This window comes from Oncorhynchus masou, unplaced genomic scaffold (genome assembly GCF_036934945.1).
Source record: "Oncorhynchus masou masou isolate Uvic2021 unplaced genomic scaffold, UVic_Omas_1.1 unplaced_scaffold_1184, whole genome shotgun sequence".
Lineage (NCBI taxonomy): Eukaryota > Metazoa > Chordata > Actinopteri > Salmoniformes > Salmonidae > Oncorhynchus > Oncorhynchus masou.
The window spans coordinates 137,872-155,873 of record NW_027001609.1 but is presented as its reverse complement, the minus strand read 5'-3'; the positions used below and the strand labels follow the sequence as shown (position 1 = coordinate 155,873).

Here is an 18,002-nt window from a genome sequence, read left to right as displayed (position 1 = left end):
GGGAGATGGTTGTGACACGTATCGGCTTCTGTTGGTCAACATACAGTAAGTACCCCGGTATGTAGAGAGGACTGCAGGTGTGGATCCCCCAAAGGCAACAGGATCTCCCATGTGTATCTGCATACATAGTTGTCTGAAAAGTCCACATGGATCAAGGTCTCCTCCGTTGCCATGTTTTTCCTGAGCTCACGGCAGCAGGTGTATTGCTGCTTAATGTTGAACAGGTGTTTACTTAAACTTGTGAATGTAGTTGTGGAGCAACTCGGTAAGGTTCTGCTGGGTGCTCTCAACAGTGTTCTTGACAGGGATCCTAAATGAGGAGCTTTCTTTTCAATAGCCTTGTCTTCTGTGACCCATTGGAGAAAGGAAACTTTTGCCATACCATCACATTTACCTGGAGAGGCGGACAGACGTTTGTCTGCACAAAGCACACTTCCTGTACATGCACTTCTTGCCAGAGGATTTGCAGGATAACATCTCTGTCAAGCTCTTCAGATTTGAGGTCTCAATTACCTCCAGGAGATTCAGCTCCTCAGCCACACATCAGATTGTCATGGAGCTTTTACATAAATAAGAATTGGTCTCAGTCAGACATGGAAGGGTGAACAGCCCAATAAGGTCTCAGGTGACAAAACAGAGCATAAGAGAGATTCTCAGCGTTCTCTGATAAAAAAATATTCTGTGCAGGTTTTTCATGGTGTCCTCCAGGAACCTTTTCTGCATCTTGACTTCCTGCACAGTGATCGTTTGTTTCCTCCCAGTTGTGATCCGGCTCACATCATCTCCCAAACATAATGACCTGACCTTTCTCTGGAATGCATCGGCGTGCCGGTTCGTGTGCTTCCTTTCAAAGGTGCAAAGGCATTGCCTCTCCAGATGTCGCGTGACGGGCGGATGTTTTTGGCTCAAAATGGCCTCGGCTTCTCATGTGGTGAAGGACAGGAGACCACATGGTGTGCATGAAATGAATCGATTGTATATTTTTTATGGGTTAAAGTATCATTTTGAAAAGTACTAGTTTTCCATCTTTATTTCATGTAACAGGGGTTGAGTTGGTCAGCTCCACCATCCCTACCTGACTTTAAAAAACAACAAAATACAGATATAAAACAATGTGATTACTTGCCTGTTTCTGTACAATGAAGATGGAAATTGTTAAATGATGTCACTTCCTGTTAATGATGGCACATAAAGGGTGGACTGAGCATTTTTATTAGCAGAGTTTGGTTGGTGTGACGGGGTTGAGTATAGACTGAGGGACAGAGGTCAAATTGTGTCATTTTAATCAATAATCATGTATTTATTTGATAAAAATACATCCTCAACAAAACAACACACATCTGTTTACATTAATGGAAGAAGTTGTTAATTATGTGCACATTTTCATATTAATTTCCCAAATAAAAATGATGTCAAACGCCTGGGGGACATGACACAATTCTTAGTGTCAGTTAAAAAATACAATTTTTTTTAATAATAAGGTTTAAATTAATACTATATTTATTTCAATTCATTATACTGGACATTTCAATGTTTATACAAAATCTGTTAACGTTTCATTTCGGTGACCCAATACTTGAAATATAATATAAAAAGTCAAAGGGACTGAAATATTACCCCAGCCCAAGAATGACCCACTTGTATTCATCACTGAACTGTGTCAACCAAAGAGGTTGGTTGCACTTTAAGGGGAGGACAAGTAATTGATAATGTCTGGAGAGGAAAAGGATGGAATGGTGTCAAATACATCAAACACGTGGTTTCCATGGTTTCCCTGCGTTTAATGCCATTCCATTCGCTCCGTTCCAGACATTATTATGCGCCGTCCTCCCCTCAGAAACATCCACTGATGTCAACTTATTTAGAGGTGAGTTTTACTCCAGTGAACATGGATTAAACAAGATGAATTGTGTAAACAACAAGGAATTCACTCATTTAAAAAACATCTATAAATCATTTATTTGCATTTGGCCTATAGGTCTACATTTCCTAAGCAGAATGTGAATCAAAGGACTCCTGCTCCACTGATGGCCACATGTAACAGGGCAGCCATGTTGGCTCATGCAGGATGTTAATCAAAGCACTCCTGCTCCACTGATGACCACATGTAACAGGGCAGCCATGTTGGCTCATGCAGGATGTTAATCAAAGCACTTCTGCTCCACTGATGACCACATGTAACAGGGCAGCCATGTTGGCTCATGCAGGACATTAATAAAAGCACTTCTGCTCCACTGATGACCACATGTAACAGGGCAGCCATGTTGGCTCATGCAGGACATTAATAAAAACACTTCTGCTCCACTGATGACCACATGTAACAGGGCAGCCATGTTGGATCATGCAGGACATTAATAAAAACACTTCTGCTCCACTGATGGCCACATGTAACAGGGCAGCCATGTTGGCTCATGCAGGACATTAATAAAAGCACTTCTGCTCCACTGATGGCCACATGTAACAGGGCAGCCATGTTGGCTCATGCAGGATGTTAATCAAAACACTTCTGCTCCCCATGTTGGCTCATGCAGGACATTAATAAAAACACTTCTGGACTGATGACCACATGTAACAGGGCAGCCATGTTGGCTCATGCAGGACATTAATAAAAGCACTTCTGCTCCACTGATGACCACATGTAACAGGGCAGCCATGTTGGCTCATGCAGGACATTAATAAAAACACTTCTGCTCCACTGATGACCACATGTAACAGGGCAGCCATGTTGGATCATGCAGGACATTAATAAAAACACTTCTGCTCCACTGATGACCACATGTAACAGGGCAGCCATGTTGGCTCATGCAGGATGTTAATCAAAGGAATCCTGCTCCACTGATGGCCACATGTAACAGGGCAGCCATGTTGGCTCATGCAGGATGTTAATCAAAGGAATCCTGCTCCACTGATGGCCACATGTAACAGGGCAGCCATGTTGGATCATGCAGAATGTTATTCAATTCACAATACAGACAGTAAGAAGAAGCAGGAGTTAAACTGGTCAAACAAATTGTAGGAGACATTTGGGCCAAACCTCATTTGGGCCAAACAGATGTTGTGTGGTTTTTAGCTGTTCTGTCTTTGTATATAACATTTAATTTGTACACTAGAGGGCACTATATGGGTCAAATGCTCCACTGTATAGGACAGGCTACAGTAAATTTATATATATATATTTACTGTAGCCTGTCTATACAGGATGGACTCCTGCTCAACTGGAGGTTGGTGGCACCTTAATTGGGGATCACGGGACCATGGTAATGGCTGGAGTGAAACGAGTAGAGTGGAATCAAATACCATTCACTCAATTCTCTCCATTCCAGACATTATAAGCTGTGCTCCCCTCAGCAGCTTCCTGTGATATATGAACACCTGCAATCCTACTGGTGCTCGAGTGGCTATTAAGAACTTTTTACCTGGTCAGCCAAGACACATTGTTATAATCGGAGTCATCGCTAAGTACGTTTACGGATTAATGCGTATTCTTGTATTGATCTCAAGAGACATTTCATCGTTAAAGTCAGAGACCACTTTTCAAATGTTCAATATTTCCCACCATCCTTCTTCTATAATGCAGACTATGTCTATATGCAGACTATATGTGAAAGGATGGCTGCCATGGGACTAAGTCTCAAATGTTGTCAGGGGCTGGTATTTAACGCCTGATGTTTTGGACTTGTAGAGCATCACTCCGCACAGCATGGCAACGGCTGCTACGATACATCCAACCATCAACCCCATGTTCACGTTGGTCACTGGAAAGACAAGAAAACACACAAACACATTTTTTTTAACACAGACACTCTTTGTGAAACAGAAAAACACCTGTTTATGCAGAGATGTTATTTCCTGTTGAAAAATTCCACTGTCGAGGTCCTTCCTAAATGAGTAGTCATTTAGCAGACTCTCTCTTAACCAGAGCAACTTACACTAGTGGTTCATCCTCATGGATTTTTTCTTAATGGTCCCTTGTGGGATATGAACCCACAACCCTGGCATACCAACTGAGCTACAGAGGACCATTGATAATATACTGTATCGTCAACAACACAAAGTATAACATTTGATTTGTCGCTCATCTAAAGCCACAGCCATTTCCCTCAGGGTTAGCTTACCTGAGCTCTCTGAACTCTTTCTCAGGCGCAAAGGACCCTGGGAGATGTGGCGTTTGGCCGTTTGCATGGCGGCCTCTCTCTTGCGGTGGTGGTGGTGGTGACCAGCAGGCTGGGGGAGGTGGAGTTGACGCAGCCCTGGGCACACCGGGTGTTGGGGTTCCCAGCCTCACACAGGATCACTGAACAGCTGATGTACACCTATAGCCAGAGGGTTCAAAGGTCACTGAACAGCTGATGTACACCTATAGCCAGAGGGTTCAAAGGTCACTGAACAGCTGATGTACACCTATAGCCAGAGGGTTCAAAGGTCACTGAACAGCTGATGTACACCTATAGCCAGAGGGTTCAAAGGTCACTGAACAGCTGATGTACACCTATAGCCAGAGGGTTCAAAGGTCACTGAACAGCTGATGTACACCTATAGCCAGAGGGTTCAAAGGTCACTGAACAGCTGATGTACACCAGAGGGTTCAAAGGTCATGAACAGCTGATGTACACCTATAGCAGAGGGTTCAAAGGTCACTGAACAGCTGATGTACACCTATAGCCAGAGGGTTCAAAGGTCACTGAACAGCTGATGTACACCTATAGCCAGAGGGTTCAAAGGTCACTGAACAGCTGATGTACACCTATAGCCAGAGGGTTCAAAGGTCACTGAACAGCTGATGTACACCTATAGCCAGAGGGTTCAAAGGTCACTGAACAGCTGATGTACACCTATAGCCAGAGGGTTCAAAGGTCACTGAACAGCAGATGTACACCTATAGCCAGAGGGTTCAAAGGTCACTGAACAGCTGATGTACACCTATAGTCAGAGAGTTTAAAGGTCACTGAACTGAGATGATATAACCCTTGATACGATCCTTGAGTGATGCAGCAATCTGTCCCCATTTACCTGGTCATGCATTCCGATGAATTTGAAAGCTTCCATTCCGAACTGGAAATGCCTCTGGTGACGCGGTGAGAAGATTTGAACCGTCTCGTCCACAATGCACCTGGTAAAAAAAAACACAAAGGTAAAACCCAGAGTACAGTAAATATGTAAAGTACATACAGTAAGTGCAGTATAACAATCTTTTAGTCTGGAATATTCCCCAGCATCTATTATCATCTCACAGTACTGACAAGTGTCCACCCTGAGGTTGATGAATGCCTCAGTGTTTATATTTTAATATATATGTGTGTGTGTGTTTCCTTGCTCTAATCACCATTACTATTATTATCATTTTGAATGTTATTGGTGATGTATTTATCTCACTTTGCTTTACCAACAGGAGCCTTGCTACTCATGCTAATAAAGCTGATCTGAATCTGTGTGCTCAGTCTCACCCGTTTTCTATGATGGGGTAGGTGGGATGGTAGTCGGGGTTGTCGTACGGCGCCGCTCTGCAGGACTCCACGAAGAGCTCAGTGTTGTTCACAGTGGACACGGCCTCGATGTCCATGTAGATCATCTGCTTCACCTCCACGTCTATCGGGTAGTCACGGGGATCCACCATGTTGGCGAACTGGCTGGTCTGGTAGAACTCGAACTGGTAGGTGAACGTGCCGAAGCCTTTCTCCAGCACTGTGATGCTGTCCCTGTGTGCAGTGAAGCCCAGGGACACGTTGCCACGTTTGGCGTACTGGCAGTAGAACTGAAACTCCACCTGGTGGTGCCTGGTGATGATGTCGTTGGGGTTGTCGAAGGTGGTGATTTGGTTCTTGAAGATGAGGTTGTCGTCGTCTTCCTGGATTGAGAGAGATGGAGAGGAAAATCATCTAGACAGTTACATTTGTGGGCACTGAACTTTACACACATCACCAAGATCAATCGTTTCAGTTTTGATATTGCCGTGAACCTCTTGGGGTTATGAGTGAGCATGTTGGTTTCTCTTTTGATGCAAAACTGTTCTGAGGGAAGATCTTCCCACAGGCAGCATAAATCCACCCCTCACCAAAACACTACATCTTGACCGTCTCTCTGAGGAAACCAATTCAAGATCTGTCAGCCTAGCTGGTGCCTTGGGGTGAATATCCCCTCGAACCAGGTTCAATATAGAGAACGCAGACAGACACACAGGAGTGAATGGGTCTCACACAAAGAGGAATACTGTACATGTGTCATCCCACTATAATATTGACATCTCGGAGGCCTCACCTCTATCTGAGTGCCACAGGCATTGAGGGGGATGACTCCAATGATGTGGGTGCTGTTAGAGAGGCGTTGCAGGTCGCAGGCAGAGTTACTGGGATCGTTGAGGCGGAGGTGGTCCTCGTGAATTTCAGTAACAGAGGACTTCTCCACTTCTACCGTCATCTTGGTCTCGTCACACACCACCTTGGCTTTGACTGTCACGGGAGATATTTTCTTATTGTTGTATTTCTTATCTATCTTTTGCATAAATGTCTTAATCAAAACAATCCGACTGTGACCCATGATTTGAGTTGGTTGGGCTCATTTCGAGTTTCATTTTTATCTTTCCTTCATGTTTGGTGATTTCAGATGTGTTGTCTAGGTATAGTATGTATCATACAGTATACACAGCTTCATCTGTTATCAAAGTGCACAATTATACAATCACACGCCACACCATATTGTCCAATCACACACCACAGCATATTGTCCAATCACACGCCACACCATATTGTCCAATCACACACCAGAGCATATTGTCCAATCACACACCACAGCACATAGTCCAATCACACACCACACCATATTGTCCAATCACACACCAGAGCATATTGTCCAATCACACACCACAGCATATTGATAGTGAAAGAATGTACAAACCCTTTCTGCGTCCGACCTCCACCACAACACACCTCATCTCAGATTGATAGACACTAGATCTGAAAGTGTTAGAGAAGATCAGGGTGAACAATGGCACAATATTATCATTACATGTATTATTAGTCTCTCTCGCTCATGTGAAATTAAATATCATAAAAAGAGGAAACTCCAGAGGGAAGTAGCACAACATACAGGAAGTAGCAGAACACACAGGAAGTAGCAGAACGCACAGGAAGTAGCAGAACATACAGGAAGTAGCAGAACACACAGGAAGTAGCAGAACACACAGGAAGTAGCAGAACATACAGGAAGTAAAAGAACATACAGGAAGTAGCAGAACATACAGGAAGCAGTAGAACATACAGGAAGTAGCAGGATGTACAGGAAGTAGCAGAACATACAGCAAGTAGCAGAACACACAGGAAGTAGCAGAACATACAGGAAGTAGAAGAACATACAAGAAGTAGCAGAACATACAGGAAGTAGCAGAACATACCGGAAGTAGCAGAACGCACAGGAAGTAGCAGAACATACAGGAAGTAGCAGAACACACAGGAAGTAGCAGAACACACAGGAAGTAGCAGAACATACAGGAAGTAAAAGAACATACAGGAAGTAGCAGAAGGAAGTAGAACGTACAGGAAGTAGCAGAACACACAGGAAGCAGCAGAACATACAGGAAGTAGAAGAACGTACAGGAAGTAGCAGAACATACAGGAAGTAGCAGAACACACAGGAAGTAGCAGAACATACAGGAAGTAGAAGAACATACAGGAAGTAGCAGAACACACAGGAAGTAGCAGAATACACAGGAAGTAGCAGAATATACAGGAAGTAGCAGCACATACAGGAAGTAAGCAGAACACACAGGAAGTAGCAGAACGTACAGGGAGTAGCAGACTCCTGGACCCGTACAGGAAGTCACAGAACATACAGGAAGTAGCAGAACATACAGGAAGTAGTAGAACATACAGGAAGTAGCAGAATTACAGGAAGTAGAAGAGCAGTTCTGGTGATGTTTCTAGCATTATAAAACATAAGACCTACCCAGAAAGCCCCTCAGTGATGAAGCAAATGGGGAAATACTCCCCCAGATTGTCCCGGATGGGTGTCCATTGGAAGATGACAAACTCCCCTGGGTAGTCATGTGATTGGTGATGTTCAGAGGTCCACTGACAATGACATCATTAATCCTAGAAAGGAGATAAAACGTAAAAGGTAAATGCTAAGTGGGATCCTTGGATGACCCAACCCTGAATCCGAACCCTAACCTTAACCTCTCCCCTAACTTAAACTACTGTACACATCAATGATGTCGCTCTTGCTGCTGAGGATTCTCTGATCCACCTCTACCAAAGACGATACCATTCTGTATACTCCTGGACCTTCTTTGCTACTCAAAATGACTCTGTATTAACTAACCTCCAGATGAGCTTAAGAAAAGGCAACGCCATTATTTTCAACTCTCCTTGCTAATGAGTGGCCTCCAACTGCTCTTAAATGCAAGTAAAACTAAGTGCATGCTCTTCAACCGATCGCTACCAGCACCTGCCCACCCGTCCAGCATCACTACTCTGGACGGTTCTGACTTAGAATATGTGGACATCTTCAAATACCTAGGTGTCTGGTTAGACTGTAAACTGTCCTTCCAGACTCACATAAAGCATCTCCAATCCAAAATGAAATCTATAATCAGCTTCCTATTTCGCAACAAAGCATCCTTCACTCATGCTGCCAACCACTGCGACCTGTATGCCCTCATTGGCTGGCCCTCGTTTCATATTTGTCGCCAAACCCACTGGTTCCAGGTCATCTATAAGTCTCTGCTAGGTAAAGCCCCGCCTTATCTCAGCTCACTGGTCACCATAGCAGCACCCACCCGTAGCACGCGCTCCAGCAGGTATATTTCCCTGGTCACCCCCAAAGCCAATTCCTCCTTTGGCCGCCTTTCCTTCCAGTTCTCTGCTGCCAATGACTGGAACGAATTGCAAAAATCACTGAAGCTGAAGACCCATATCTCCCTCACTAACTTTAAGCACCAGCTGTCAGAGCAGCTCACGGATCACTGCACCTTTACATAGCCCATCTGTAAATAGCCCACCCAACTACCTCATCCCCATACGGATATTCATTTCTTGCCCCTTTGCACCCCAGCATCTCTACTTGCACAATCATCTTCTGCACATCTATTAATCCAGTCTCTATCACTCCAGTGTTTAATTGCTATATTGTAATTACTTCACCACCATGGCCTATTTATTGCCTTACCTCCCTTATCTTACCTCATTTGCACACACTGTATATAGACATTTTTATTGTGTTTTTGACTGCATGTTTTGTTTATTCCATGTGTTGTTTGTGTTGCATTGTTTTGCTTTATCTTGGCCAGGTCGCAGTTGTAATTGAGAACTTGTTCTCAACTCGCCTACCTTGTTAAATAAAAGGTGAAATATATGTATATTTTTATTTAAAAAAAAACTTTACCTAACCTTAACCCTTTACCTTAACCGTTTTTAAATTGCAATTTATGTGGGGTGACATCAGAGTTGGACGTCACAAGCATCTCACTTAGCAAAGAGACAGCCACACCAATCCAGATCATTCACAGAAAATACAATATACTCTTAATTGGAAAACTTTTGGTTTTCTTAGAACTTTTGGTGAATTTATACAGTAGGGTGACATAAGCAAAATAATTGATTGCAGAAGAAAATATTTGTAATCGCTGAAAAAGTACTACAGGTGATAACATTTTTAGATATAGCCAGGATGTGTTGTTAAAATCAGGACTAAACTGTTACAGCCAGGATGTGCTGTTAAAATCAGGACTAAACTGTTACAGCCAGGATGCACTGTTATAGCCAGGATGCACTGTTATAGCCAGGATGCACTGTTACAGCCAGGATGCATTGTTACAGCCAGGACTGCACTGTTATAGCCAGGATTCATTGTTACAGCCAGGATGCACTGTTACAGCCAGGATGCATTGTTGACTGTAACAGCCAGGATGCATTGTTACAGCCAGGACGGACTGTTACAGCCAGGATGACCTGTTACAGCCAGGACGGACTGTTACAGCCAGGAGGACTGTTACAGCCAGGATGCATTGTTACAGCCAGGACGGACTGTTACATCCAGGATGACCTGTTACAGACCAGCCAGGACAGACTGTTACAGCCAGGATCTATTGTTAAAATCAGGACTAAACTATTACATCCAGGATCTATTGTTAAAATCAGGACTAAACCGTTACAGCCAGGATGACCTGTTGCAGCCAGGACGCACTGTTACAGCCAGGATGACCTGTTACAGCCAGGACGGACTGTTACAGCCAGGACAGACTGTTACAGCCAGGATCTATTGTTAAAATCAGGACTAAACCGTTACAGCCAGGATGACCTGTTGCAGCCAGGACGCACTGTTACAGCCAGGATGACCTGTTACAGCCAGGACGGACCGTTACAGCCAGGACAGACTGTTACAGCCAGGATCTATTGTTAAAATCAGGACTAAACTGTTACATCCAGGATCTATTGTTAAAATCAGGACTAAACTGTTACAGCCAGGATGACCTGTTGCAGCCAGGACGGACTGTTACAGCCAGGATGACCTGTTACAGCCAGGATCACTGTTACAGCCAGGATGACCTGTTACATCCAGGATGCATTGTTACAGCCAGGATGACCTGTTACAGCCAGGATGAGGACGGACTGTTACAGCCAGGTTACAGCCGGACTGTTACAGCCAGGATGACCTGTTACAGCCAGGACGATGACTGTTACATCCAGGACGGACTGTTACAGCCAGGACGGACTGTTACAGCCAGGATCTATTGTTAAAATCAGGACTAAACTGTTACAGCCAGGATGACCTGTTGCAGCCAGGACGCACTGTTACAGCCAGGATGTTAAAACCTGTTACAGCCAGGATGACCTGTTGCAGCCAGGACAGACTGTTACAGCCAGGATGACCTGTTACAACCAGGAGTTCAAGCACTAGAAATATAATCCTGGGTACAATACTGCATTATAGACTATCATGTCTCTTACGTTGAGTGTGTAGCCTCGGCCTTGACCCTGAACTCCAGCTCTTTGTTGACCTCGGCGTGGAGATGTTCTCCGTTGTGTGGTGTCGGCTGCACGAACCTGGGCAGGTACATACCCTCATCGCAGGACGGAACACTAGAGTCCACTGAAGTGGAAAAGAACACAAACGTACACAAGTAAAGGCCAATACTTCACAAATAAATGCCATGTTTGATGTTGTTTATAGAATAAATATGTCCAATCCTCCATCCAGGGGAGGCAGGTAGCCTAGTGGTTAGAGCGTTGGGCCAGGGGGGGTGGCAGGTAGCCTAGTGGTTAGAGTGTTGGGCCAGGGGGTGGTTGTATAGTGGGCCAGGGGTGGTGGTAGTGGGCCAGGGGAGGTGGTAGTGGGCCAGGGGGTGGCAGGTAGCCTAGTGGTTAGAGCGTTGGGCCAGGGGGTGGTTGTGGTGGTTAGTAGTGGGCCAGGGGGTGGCAGGTAGCCTAGTGGTTAGAGCGTTGGGCCAGTGGGCCAGGGGGGGGTGGCAGGTAGCCTAGTGGTTAGCCAGGGGTGGCGTAGTGGGCCAGGGGGTGGCAGGTAGCCTAGTGGTTAGGCGTTGGGCCAGGGGGTGGTTGTAGTGGGCCAGGGGGTGGTGGTAGTGGGCCAGGGGGTGGTGGTAGTGGGCCAGGGGGTGGTTGTAGTGGGCCAGGGGGTGGTTGTAGTGGGCCAGGGGGTGGCAGGTAGCCTAGTGGTTAGAGCGTTGGGCCAGTGGGTGGTTGTAGTGGGCCAGGGGGTGGGGTGGTGGTAGTGGGCCAGGGGGGGTGGTGGGCCAGGGGGTAGTGGGCCAGGGGGTGGCAGGTAGCCTAGTGGTTAGAGCGTTGGGCCAGGGGGTGGTTGTAGTGGGCCAGGGGGTGGTGGTAGTGGGCCAGGGGGTGGCAGGTAGCCTAGTGGTTAGAGCGTTGGGCCAGGGGGTGGTTGTAGTGGGCCAGTGGGGGGTGGCAGGTAGCCTAGTGGTTAGAGCGTTGGGCCAGTAGTGGGCCAGGGGTGGGGTGGTGGTTAGAGCGTGGGCCAGGGGGGGTGGTTGTAGTGGGCCAGGGGGTGGTTGTAGTGGGCCAGGGGGGGCCAGTGGGCCAGGGGTGGCAGGTAGCCTAGTGGTTAGAGCGTTGGGCCAGGGGGTGGTTGTAGTGGGCCAGGGGGTGGTGGTAGTGGGCCAGGGGGTGGCAGGTAGCCTAGTGGTTAGAGCGTTGGGCCAGGGGGTGGTGGTAGTGGGCCAGGGGGTGGTGGTAGTGGGCCAGGGGATGGTTGTAGTGGGCCAGGGGGTGGTGGTAGTGGGCCAGGGGATGGTTGTAGTGGGCCAGGGGGTGGCATGTAGCCTAGTGGTTAGAACGTTGGGCCAGTAACCAAAAAGTTGCCCTGTTTAATCCCCGAGCTGATTTGCCTAGTTAAATAGGCAAAGGTTCAATAAAAATAAAAAATCCAATGCATTGTTAACCATCAGAAGAGGAGTCTCTCACCCAGAAGAGAGAACTGCAGAGGGAGTTTGCTGAGGGGAGCAGTGGAGGGATACAGGCTTCCTGGGGTGGTGGTGGTCCAGGTGGTGGTGGTAGTGGGCCTGGTGGTGGTGGTAGTGGGCCTAGTGGTGGTGGTAGTGGGCCAGGGGGTGGTGGTTGTAGTGGGCCAGGGGGTGGTGGTAGTAGTGGGCCAGGGGGTGATGGTAGTAGTGGGCCAGGGGGTGGTGGTAGTAGTGGGCCAGGGGGTGGTGGTAGTAGTGGGCCATGGGGTGGTGGTAGTAGTGGGCCAGGGGGTGGTGGTAGTAGTGGGCCAGGGGGTGGTGGTAGTAGTGGGCCATGGGGTGGTGGTAGTAGTGGGCCAGGGGGTGGTGGTAGTAGTGGGCCATGGGGTGGTGGTTGTAGTGGGCCAGGGGGTGGTGGTTGTAGTGGGCCAGGGGTGGTGGTTGTAGTGGGCCAGGGGGTGGTAGTGGGCCAGGGGGTGGTGGTAGTGGGCCAGGGGGTGGTAGTGGGCGGGGTGTTGGTGGTGGTAGTGGGCCAGGGGTGGTTGTAGTGGGCCTGGTGGTGGTAGTGGGCGGGGTGTTGGTGGTGGTAGTGGGCCAGGGGTGGTGGTAGTGGGCCAGGGGGTGGTGGTAGTGGGCGGGGTGTTGGTGGTGGTAGTGGGCCAGGGGGTGGTTGTAGTGGGCCTGGTGGTGGTAGTGGGCGGGGTGTTGGTGGTGGTAGTGGGCCAGGGGGTGGTTGTAGTGGGCCAGGGGGTGGTGGTAGTGGGCCTGGTGGTGGTAGTGGGCGGGGTGGTGGTGGTTGTAGTGGGCCAAGGGGTGGTTGTAGTGGGCCAGGGGGTGGTTGTAGTGGGCCAGGGGGTGGTTGTAGTGGGCCAGGGGGTGGTTGTAGTGGGCCAGGGGGCGGCGGTGGTGGTTTGGCTCCACCACCAAGGAGAAGGAGCTGTGGTGGTTTGGCTCCACCACCAAGGAGAAGGAGATGTGTTGGTTTGGCTCCACCACCAGGGATAGGAGATGGTTGTTTGGTAGCTGGCGCGTCGGCGTCTCCCTGCATGAAGCGGTGCCCTGGAGGAACTAGAGCCATCGGTGTAGGACAGGGTGATGTGTTGGTTAGGAAAGTCCTCTACAACTAGCTCAAACCCATAGACGCCACTCGTTGAAGTGGAGCCGTATTGTAAGGAGCAAGAGCCCTAACAGTGAAGAGGTTAGAACAGAAATGGAATAGCTGGTTAAGACCAAAGACAATATATCAACAATCACATGAGATTCAAGGTGTTGAAAATAACTGCCCACACCAACCTGATCCAGGTAGAAACCTGGAGGCTGATCACACCTACTGCACTCAGGTCTGACCAATCCGTATCTGCATCTGACACGATCACCGTCAGGGTCAAAGGCCATGAGGTTGTAGGACCTCTGACAGTTCTGGGGAACACTACAATGACAGGAGTCAGAAATACAACATATGAAATGAGTAAATTCTACGGGCTCTATTTGAACAAACCTAACACAATGGTCAGTCTAAGAGCTGGCAGTAGAGCTACAGGTTCGGAGGCGCGTCAGAAATATTTTAGCTATTTTCACCACCACAATTATATGTGCAGTTGCTGGCAGTGGTGCAAAAGGGGCTGAGCCTTGATTTGTATTTATGTATTTTATTTAACCTTTATTTAACTAGGCAAGTCGATGAATAAACCAGTTGTGGGTGTATCGAGGCTTGACCCCTCACTGGCCAATCAGAACGTGTTCCATGGATAAACATGTGGTTGCTTCAAGTTGTGTATTTACGGTATTTTATATATTTATTGTGATGTCATCAACTCCAGTTAGAACGTTCGTCCGTTACAGCCTAGTTAGTTAAATAGGCTGATCCATGTTTACAGAAAACAGCATGTTGAACATGTTTACAGTCCACATTGTTCTAATTGTATCGCTTCAGTATGGAAATGAACATAGGCTATAGCATGTGCAGTGATATAGGGGCAAGGCCTACTGTAAATTGCAGTCTGGACATGGAAATGCCAAACGAAGTCAATTAGCGAGATCAATTTAACTAGGCTATTGATAAGGCCTGAAAAGACAGTGTATATTTCTAATCAAATTCTAATAAAAACAAAACAACAACTTGTTTAAATAGGCTAAATGTCTGAATACAGTTACAGCCACCATAATAAATAGCCCAGAGGGTTTGTTTTTGTTGCACAACATGATAATATCTGGCTAATGATCGGGGCCTGGAGAAAAAAGAATGGACCGGTGTGGGGGCTGCCCCTGGACACACGTCAAATATGGCCCTCCGCCCACTTTAACACAAATGAGCTGAAGTTAAACCGGTCAATTGCTGATGTCAGGGTTGGAAAATGCTATTGCGCTTTTTTTTTACATAACAAAATTGCTAATTAACTTGAGTTTGACACTTGCGCCTCCTTACCGCCAGCCAAGAATGTAGGAATAGTCTAATTAGGATTTCAATAACCTATATTGTATATATAAATAAAACTGATCGGGTCAAAGAGGTAATGTTTTGGGAGTCAGAAGGTTGTTACCGTATGAAAGGAAGAATGGCTGTGACTGGAGATCTGTTGGGTTCACCAGTATCAGATCTTGTTCCCAGATCCACTTGTGTTTCCAGGCTCCAATATCCAAGACTGTTTACTGTTGGGATCCAACAGCAGCTGTTTTGTCTGTTACAACAACAAACCATCTTTAGGTAAGTGGTCACTTGGGATGGAATGTTATCAAACCCAACATAGCAATATCATTTACCGAGTGTCTTCGTCACAGTCTTTGAAAAGAAACTCAGAGGGGAGTCTACCTTGAAGAGGTCATTTTTAACAGTATAGCTAAAACCATTTTACCAGATATGAGTTTAACATGAGTCATTGTGCACAATGCATGTTCAATAAATTGAATACATATATTTCATAACAAACTTGCATCAATTGAAAAGGTTTATCACTGGGGATATTTCTGGTCTCGACTGTTTCAGTTTCACACCACTGGTTGTTGTAACCACTCCGTCCTCTGCTGCTGCTGTCAATTGTGCCTCTGACATCGTTGACAGAAGAGCCGCAGTTCCCCGAGGAACAATACCAGCGAGAGTAATCACACCAATCATGGGTATTCTTGTAGCGTAAATCCACCTGGGGAACAGAAAGTCACATTGTAATGGGGCAATAAAACGTCATTAGACTGATGAAGTTTGATTTAACGCTGTTGTTTTGGAACAGCTTCGGTTAGATTTGAACTTGAAACTGATCGGTTACTAGTTCAATGCTCTAACCACTAGGCTACGCTACCGCCGGTTCTATGAATCCCCTGTTAATTTCTCTAATGGCAAAACGTCTGCAACATGCTTTAATTGAAAAGTAGGTGGGTTGTCATTTTTTCCCCTCTAAAATACAAGAATAAATGTATCTGCAAAGTAGGGAATTGTTATCAAAAACAACCTTAGCTTGTCCGAGTCAAGCGTGGCATTTGTCATGTAATTAAGGAGGTAACGGCTTGGAGATGGTTCTAAGTCCATGTCTAATATGATCTGAGTGGCTGTATGGAGAGAGCGCCAGAAATACACTAACTTACTGCATTGACAGAACCGGTGCACAACGGTTCCTTTCTCTGTCCTACACACATGCACCATATCTGCTCAGAGTTTAGACCAGTGAAACATGTTCACCTGTTATTTTCAGACTGAATAAAACATAACAAATGGAAAAACAAACACATTTAGAAATATTAACTTGTGTTATTTATTCCCTTCTGAAAATACCAGGTGCTCATTTTGCATTGATGCAAAAGCTGACTACATCTCTAATGTATTTATTCTATAGCCTCTTATTTCTCATTCATTTGATAAGAACAAAACTTTGCACACCATGAATTAAAGCATAAATAGTCATATGCTATATAAAACAATACATGGTGATTGAATATAATTGATCTAAAGTCACAATTATTGCAATCACTCTTATTAGTATAACCGTATTACAATGAATTGTATTGGAATAGACGTGATGTGATTCAACATTTCTGAAGAGTCCAACCAAATGCGAATACACTTCAGAATCAAATCAAATAAAAACATTTGTAATTATTTGTCACCTGTGCTGAATGCAACAGGTGTAGGAGTCCTTACCGTGAAATGCTGAGTGACGAGCCCTTAACCAACAACGCAGAGTTTTAAACAAGTAAGAACAATTTGCTTAATTAACTGAAGGAAAAATTGTAACCCAATAAAATAACAACAACGAGGCGATATATAAGGAGTACCGGTACTGAGTCAATGTGCAGCGGTACGGGGTAGTCGAGGTAATTGAGGTAATATGCACATGTAGGTACTAGGGATAAAAGAGACTATGCATTGAGAATTAACAGATAGTAGCAGCATATGTGAAGGTGTGTGTGTGTGTGCGTGCGTGCGCGTGCGCGTGCGTGTGTGTGCGCGTGCGTGCGTAAAAGATCAGAATTGGGAGCAGACAATGATCCCCTGAATATCTCTCACCTTGAATGTTCCGTCAGTGTTCCTCCCTTTGGGGGTGACAGACATGGAGCCTCCATAGAAGTGTGCCGCTGAAGCCAGGGAGACCAGTAGCAGCAGATGCAACAATACCGGTGTGGAGGAGGACATGATGCCTGGTTCTCTCTGGAGGATTCCTCTCTACCTGTCTGCCTCCAGCATCAACCTCCAAACCTTTATACCTTCTCATTCCTCCATTCAGGAGGAATGTCAGAGCAGATGCCAAAATTGTTTCCTTTGTATCTCACCCTGGACATGTTCTCTTCATGACAGGTGTAACTAGTTTTATTGAACAGGGAAACAAAGATTAAAATACCTTTACATAATAACCTAAAACGAAAGGGGAAATAAAGTTGTGAGTTAGAGTAATTCTGTATATCTTGAACTTGTCTCTGCTAGTCTCGTACATTGGCCTGATTTACATTTTCTATTTGCATGTTAGTCATTTAGCAGACACTCTGATCCAGAGCCACTTACAGGAGCCATTAGGGTGAAGTGCCTTGCTCAAGGGCACATCGACAGATTGTTCACCCGGTCGGCTAGTAAGCATTTGCACCAGTATTATGCACTTACAACACATGAAAGGTATTTAAATTAAATACAAATACATGATGAGACTAAATAATCAAGATTAAATTAAGAAAGATTAAGGTTAATACAAGTATTTCACACCAGAATGTTGGTTCATTTCAATGACATGTATTTCACAACTAGTGTTGTTACCACTGTAGATAATGGTGAGTTTATTGATTCATGAGTAGGTTTTCATTATGTGTTTGGTTTGGGTTATTGTGTCTGTGGGGAAACGGCCACAGAAATTCAAAATGAATGGTACATGATGCATACGGATCATAACGGTGCAAAACTTACCTATGAAATGATAATGAATTGGTCCTGCTACAGATTACTTTGTAAATACATCCTTCATTCCCTCCTTGGTAGGCTGGCTAGGTGAAAACAGCCATCCACTACCCTTTCACCAATACAATCCATATTCACCCATGGTATTGCTCCTTGAGGTGTTCTAATTCTCTTTCCACGCCTGTTACCATGGTGAGGATTACA

The 18,002-nt window shown here is 45.8% G+C and overlaps 1 pseudogene; it reads right to left on the bottom strand.

Moving 5' to 3' along the window:
* Nucleotides 1-3,594: 3,594 nt before the first annotated feature.
* Nucleotides 3,595-17,146, bottom strand: LOC135529564 (uncharacterized; annotated as a pseudogene).
* Nucleotides 17,147-18,002: the final 856 nt, after the last annotated feature.